The 7,210-nt window shown below is 47.2% G+C and overlaps 1 pseudogene; it reads right to left on the bottom strand.

Annotated features, from left to right (window-relative positions):
* Nucleotides 1-5,529: 5,529 nt before the first annotated feature.
* On the bottom strand, nt 5,530-5,668 carry LOC119290306 (annotated as a pseudogene).
* Nucleotides 5,669-7,210: the final 1,542 nt, after the last annotated feature.

Here is a 7,210-nt window from a genome sequence, read left to right on the forward strand (position 1 = left end):
CCACGGCAGGCTGCTCGATGACGAGTTCCTGTAGTGGGTTTCCCATAGATGCGTTGGACTCGTGTCCCCCTTTCTAGTTTCCTGGGTAGTAGTAGCTTGAACCAGAACTTTTTGTATTTCCGTTATGTCAAAGTAATGGAAAGGGGTGATGCCCGGTTCAAAAAAATATTCATGAAAACAAGGATGACAGTTGCACGCAAGAATAGACCATGTCTATATCAAAATTTCTTGTACATTTGAACTTCAAAAGAAATACCTAGCCCGTGCAGGTGCACGGGTTGAGGACTAGTTATCTTAATCATGTCTGCTACTGCTGCATATGTATACTAAATTTATGGATTATCAGCAAATGGCTCATCATGGTGCATATGTTCCTCATTTGGGGTTGATTACCTGTTAACCAGAATCAAAGATGCCGTATATGGCTGTTTCAACCAATCGACTAATCTATTGTCTTGGTCTGTTCGGTACCAGTACCATAGTAATAGTAAATATTCCATTATATATTTGCACATAATTATGGTTTGCACAATATGGCATATGCCATAGTTTTTTTTAATGTGTGCAATGGTTATTGAATCCCTTTGATTCATGCATTCTTACATGTCTTAAACTCACCACCTTTACCTCGCTGTATGGTTCCGTGTGAGGCAGCCGGCAAGGGAGGAGAGGACTACGTCCATAACATGGTCAAGTTCCTCCCACTCCAAGGTCTCCTTCCTCCAGAACAAGGAACAAGGTCTACATGGAACGGAAGACCACCGCTTCGCTGCTCTAGATCTGCTTTTTCCCACCCCAGTGGACGCCATCGAAGGTCTCTCTCTGCCCTCTCTCCCTCTCTCATGCTATGCTATGCTCTGCTTGTCCAATTTGCTTACTACAAGTTCTTTTCTTCAGAGAGGAGAAAACTGCACAAAACTGAATCTTTGGTCATGGGTCGTCTGACAAGAAAACCGAGGGGGCGGCACAGAGAGGACAGGACAGCAATGTGGTCGACCACGACGACGTGGTTGTGTGGTCTCTCCATTCCTGCGCAAGGTCAGAGCTTGGTGCGGCTCTCCCGTCTCCATGGAGCAACCTCTTCAAGGTCCTCTCTCCCTCTCCTTCTCTATTTCCTCGCCTCCAATTGCTGCCTCTGCAAGCCTGGATGCTTGTTGTGGGTCTTTGGATGCTCTAGTTGCAACCAATTTCGTAGCTTTACTAAAATCCCCAATTTCTAGGGTTTACTGCTGCTGCTCTAGATATTGTCATGTGCTATCTATCCAGTTTAAGGCTTGCTTAGAATTCTAATACCGGTTTTACCGTAGATGATTTGTATGACATAACTGTAGCATCTGCGTTATCTGAATGGTGGGTATGATTACCCTGTGTAAACGAGCGGAGAACGTTGTACCTCGTTGGAGGCGACGGTTGCGTGTTAATATAGGCAGGGGCATCTCGCTGATAAGCATACAAAGTTGTTGGGATTACATCTTAGGAAACAAGGAGGATCTAAAGAGATAGAAAGATAAGAGGTTACAATATCATGCGGTTCTATCTAACTAGCCTGACTTGGCTCGGCCGGTGCGCCCTATGGGCCTATCTCAATATGTTTAACACCCTCCCATAATCACAACTTAGACAAGTTGATATTACGCTTAAATTCATCAAAACTTCTTGTTGGCAAGGCCTTGATAAACCCATCAGCAACTTGATTTTGGGAATGAATAAACCGAACATCCAATTTCTTGGCAGCAACTCTTTCTCTGCAAAGTGAAAGTCTATTTTGATATGTTTAGTTCGTGCATGAAAAACTGGATTGACAGAAAGGTATGTAGCCCCAAGGTTATCACACCATAAGCATGGAGCTTGTTTACAGCGTATGCCAAGCTCCTTGAGTAGAGACTGAACCCAGATAATTTCAGCAATAGCATTTGCTAGTGCCTTCTATTCTGCTTCTGTACTGGACCTAGATACAGTAGCTTGCTTTTTAGCACACCAAGAAATCAGATTTGGACCAAAGAACACTGCAAAGCCACCAGTTGATCGTCTGTCATCTAGACAGCCTGCCCAATCAGAATCAGAGAATGCACTGACAAGTGTTGATGGTGACTTGCTGAAAGTTAGTCCAATACTCAAAGTATTTTTAACATATCTAAGTATGCGTTTTGTAGTTGTCAAGTGTACTGTAGTGGGTGCATGAAGAAATTGAAAACCTGGTGCTATCCTCTTGGTTCAAGAGTTCTCCCTCTGACAAGGACAATTTTTCTAAGCTGGACAAAGGTGTTGATGCTGGCTTGCAACCTTTGAAACCTGCTTTGGCTACAAGATCAGTTGCATATTTTTCTTGGGTAAGATATAGATCATCTCCTGTTCTCTTTACTTCAATGCCAAGAAAATAATGCAGGTCTCCCAAATCCTTGAGAGCAAATTCAGAATTTAAATCTTTTAATAATCATGTAATAGCCTCATTTGATAAACTTGTGACTATGATATCATCAACATATATAAGTACAAATATGGAGGTATTTGACTTATTATAAATAAATAATGAGGTGTCAGATTTGGAAGGAGCAAAACCAAGTGCCTGAAGTTTTGAGCTCAACCTGGAATACCATACTCTAGGGGCTTGTTTTAATCCATACAAGGCCTTGTCAAGCTGGCATATGTGGAGAGGTTTACTTTTGTCCTCAAACCCAGGAGGTTGTTTCATGAACACTTCCTCTTATAGAACACCATGGAAAAACACGTTCTGTACATCTAGCTGGCGGAGACACCATCCCCTGGACATGGCAATAGACAAAACAAGGCAAATAGTGGCAGCCTTTATAACAGGACTAAATGTATCCTCATAGTCTAAGCCATACCTTTGCTTAAATCCTTTTGCTACTAGCCTAGCTTTGTAGCGATCAATGGTTCCATCAGACTTCTTCTTTGCTCTAAAAACCCATTTACAATCGATCCCATTTTCACCTTTGCCTTGATGTGCAGAGACTAAATGCCAGGTTTTATTTTTGTGAAGCGCCATGCACTCTTCTTCCATGGCCTTCTTCCACCGTGAATCATTCAAAGCTTCTGCAACAGTGCGTGGAACAGTGTCTGCACCATGTGTGTTACAAGCATAGCCAAATTTTGCTATATGTTTGTAGTTTTTGGGTTGAATTACTCCCCTTTGAAGTCTGGTCCGTGATGGCGTTGAAGCAGGCACAGAAGATCATGCCCCTGGAACAGCTGCAGATCCCAAAGAAGACCTGCCGGGGGCCTCAGGCGCGGGCGACGAGGCGGGATCGTCTGCGGCCATTGGACGTGGCGTACTGGACGACGGCGGCACAGAAGATCCCACGGCAGCGCCGGCCGCAGCATCCGGCTCATGATGGGGCGATGATGAGTGGGCCCTCGCAGATGCGGCGCGGGACTCCACACCCAGATTCTGCCGAGGTGTGCGCCGCGTGTATTGATGCGGTTCGCGCCGAACCGACCGGGTGCGTGCTCCACCCGTGCAGGAGTGCCATGATTGGCTGGGGCGCTGTCGACTTGGCGTGGCGCGGGGCTATACTGTCGTGGCGTGGTGCCGGGATCGGGGCAGATTTGTCTGTCATGTCACACGTGGAGCCCGCGGCTGATGCGCCCCGATCCCGAGGCAGATCCGCCTCGATGGTGCTGCTGCTGCTGCATCCAGGAGGCATAAAATGACAGATTTGGCCGATTTCTTCATTATTTTCTGCACCAATTTTTTCTGCTTCATCACAAAACTCATCACCATCATTAGTAGGAGAATTAGTCAGTAATTATCATTTGTAGTAAAAGCATCCCCGTTTTCAAGACCAGTGAGGTGAGATGGGAGAAGAAGGATTTCCTTTTGAAGGAGAGCGCCGGCGTTTGGGTGGAGGTGTGCAAAAGGGAAAACAGTCTCGTCAAACACGACGTCACGGGAGATGTAGACACGACCTGTGGATACATCAAGGCATTTTACGCCTTTGTGTTGTGGACTGTAGCCAATGAAGACACACCGTTTTGACCGGAATAGGAGCTTGCGATTGTTGTAGGGACGAAGATTTGGCCAGCATGCACAGCCAAACACTCGGAGTGATTTGTAATCAGGCTTGGTGTGAAGGAGGCGTTCTACCGGAGTTTCATTGTTGATGACTCTACTGGGTAGGATATTAATAAGATGAACTGCGGTGAGAAAGGCTTCATCCCAGAATTTTAATGGCATAGAGGCAGCTGCAAGAAGAGCTAGACCTACTTCGACGATATGCCTATGCTTACGCTCGGCAGATCCGTTCTGTTGGTGAGCATGGGGACATGATATGTGGTGAGATATGCCAATCTGTTGGAAAAAGGAATTAAGGTTTCTATATTCCCCTCCCCAATCAGATTGTATAGCTAGGATTTTGCAGTTAAACTTTCTTTGTACAAGTGCTTGAAAGTTGTGAAAAACTTGAAACACATTAGATCTCTTTTTGAGGAGATAGATCCATGTGTACTTACTGAAATCATCAATGAAACTCACGTAATAAGTGTGGCGCCCAACTGAAGTAGGCGCAGGACCCCAAACATTAGAAAAAATGATTTCAAGAGGCTTGGTGGAAACACTTGTAGATATAGGATAAGCTAACTGGTGACTTTTAGCACGTTGGCATGAGTCAGAAATAGTTTCACAACTACGCTCACCAACAAACGGGAGCTTATTCTTTATAAGCAATTTCTCAATCAAAGGAAACTATGCATGCCCTAGTCTATCGTGACATCGTGTTGAAGACACTTTGGTGACACCATAGGCTTGTTTATTCAATCTCCTAAGCTATGGAATCAACGGGTAGAGCCCTCGAACGTATCTACCTCGATAGAGAACTTTCCTCGTGACCTGATCCTTGATCAAAAAGAAAAACGGATGAAATTCAAGGAACACATGATTATCGATGGCAATGCGATGAACGGAAAGGAGATTTTTTGATGCACTAGGGACGTGCAAAAAATTTCGGAGACGAATATTTTTGTGGGGAGTTTTTATTACTGAATGACCAATATGACTAATGCTCATACCTTCTCCATTGGCAGTATGGACTTGGTCTTGCCCGCGATACTTCTCGCGCATGGTCACCTTCTCCAACTCTTCTGTGATGTGATCTGTCACGCCGATGTCCACGTACCAGTTCGTGTCGACGCCGTAGGAGCCGTCTGCCGCCACCGCAACCTTCTCATCTTGGGAAGATTCTTCATCTTCCTCGTAGCGGTACCAGCAGTCCCGCGCGGTGTGTCCTGGTTTGCCACAGATTTGGCAGTGCGGGATGTCCGAAGCAGTACGTGGGCGGCCTCCACGGCGACCCTTGTTGCTGTTGTTGTAGGGCCGACCGCCGCCGCCGTTGCTACTACGTGCAGGAGGGTTGCCGTCACCACCCAAAGACTTGCCCTTGGTGCGCTGTGGCCCACGGTAGCGGGATGAGCCGCCGCTGCCGCGTCCGCCGCCGCTGCGGCCGCAAGAGGCCGCGTTGGCAGAGGATTTGAAGCCTCCGCCGGATCCCGTCGTGCTGTAGAGGGCGAGACGCTGGTCGAAGTTACTCATCTGGGCGTAGAGGTCGTCGATGCTGATGGGATCGGTGCGGGCGTCGTTGGCGGTGACAAGAGGTTGATACTCCATGTCGAGGCCGGAGGTGATGTAGGAGATCAGCTCATCGTCATCGATGGGCTTGCCAGCAGCTGCGAGCTCATCTGCAAGGGACCTCATGTGGGCGAAGTAGGCAGCCACCGACTACATTCCCTTCTGTGCCGTGGAGAGCACGACCCTGATGTTGTTGACGCGCGCCCTGGACTGCGACGAGAACATGTGGGCAAGGGCTGCCCAGAGCTCGTGCGGCGTGGCTATGGACGTGACCTGCACGAGGACTTCCTTGGTGAGGTTATTGAGCACGTATCCAAGTACCTGCTGCCCTTCTCTGAACCAGATCAGGTAGAGAGGGTTGGGTGTTTTCTCCTCCTTCCTGTCCTTGTCCTTCGTGATGATGAACTGGGCGGGCTCCGGCATCGTTCCGTCGACGTAGCCAAAATAACCAGCACCTCTCAGCTGCGGCGTCACCTGCGCATGCACAAAACGTAGTTGGTGTGGGTGAGCTTCTCGGCGACCTGGCCCATGGAGGCGGTCTGGACGGAGCTTGAGGACGACATGGCTGGTGGTAGGGTTTTGCTAGATGTGATGGATAGAGGAGGCTCTGATTACCATGTAAATGAGCGGAGAACGTAGTACCTCATTGGAGGCGACGGTTGCGTGTTAATATAGGCAGGGGCATCTCCCTGATAAGCATACAAAGTTGTTGGGATTACATCTTGGGAAACAAGGAGGATCTAGAGAGATAGAAAGATAAGAGGTTACAATATCATGCGGTTCTATCTAACTAGCCTGACCTGGCTCGGCCGGTGCGCTCTATGGGCCTATCTCAATATGTTTAACGCCTGTTCCTAAGAGTAAAGAACCCAGCGCTTGTGTATAACTGTTGTTATGTTGTTAGTTTAAGATGTCTTTATTAGTATTCAAACATGGAAAATAAGTATCTCCGTGGTGTACTCTCAGTTATTGTGTCAGTTTCTTGGAAAATGTTGTTTTACTCGAATTCTAGTTTTTTAGTCGCCCTTATCTTTGGAAAATGGTTTTAACTTAACTAGCAACCTAAGGTCCTTCTCTATTTGTTTGCTTTCTGGTTAGGCAAGAAGGTCAGTTAGTGAGGTTTGGCCGAGCAAATTGGCTGGTTACCATTTGCCTCTGTTTGTCATGGCATGAGCCGTTGTGCTGCTTGAAAATCCATCACTCCTTTGTTGGCCAGCCTCTTACCATGGGGCTGGTGAGCGAGGCCTGGGGAATATATTTCTCCTTGGTTGAATTAGTCAGTTGGCCTTCCTTACTGCTGTAGTATTCTTACCACTGAGTGATTGAGATCTATTTTTGTTGGCTGGCTGACTGTGTTTTACGCTCTAGAGAAGATAGATGATACTAATCTGCTGATTCTTTTGAATTTGTTGATTGATATGTTCGATAGTGATTTGCTACTACTGGAGCTGCTCTTCCTAAGGCCAACTCCACCGCGCGACCCTATCCTGTCCGGCCCCGTTCGTTTGGGGTAAAACGGACAAACGAGGCGGCCAGTGCGCAGGAGCAAACGGACTTTTGTCCGTTTTGTGTCTGCTTTCGACCCATCCACGGCTCAAGTTTGCGCCGCTTTTGGGGCGAAACGGACAG

Source organism: Triticum dicoccoides, chromosome 4A (genome assembly GCF_002162155.2).
Source record: "Triticum dicoccoides isolate Atlit2015 ecotype Zavitan chromosome 4A, WEW_v2.0, whole genome shotgun sequence".
Classification (NCBI taxonomy): Eukaryota; Viridiplantae; Streptophyta; class Magnoliopsida; order Poales; family Poaceae; genus Triticum; species Triticum dicoccoides.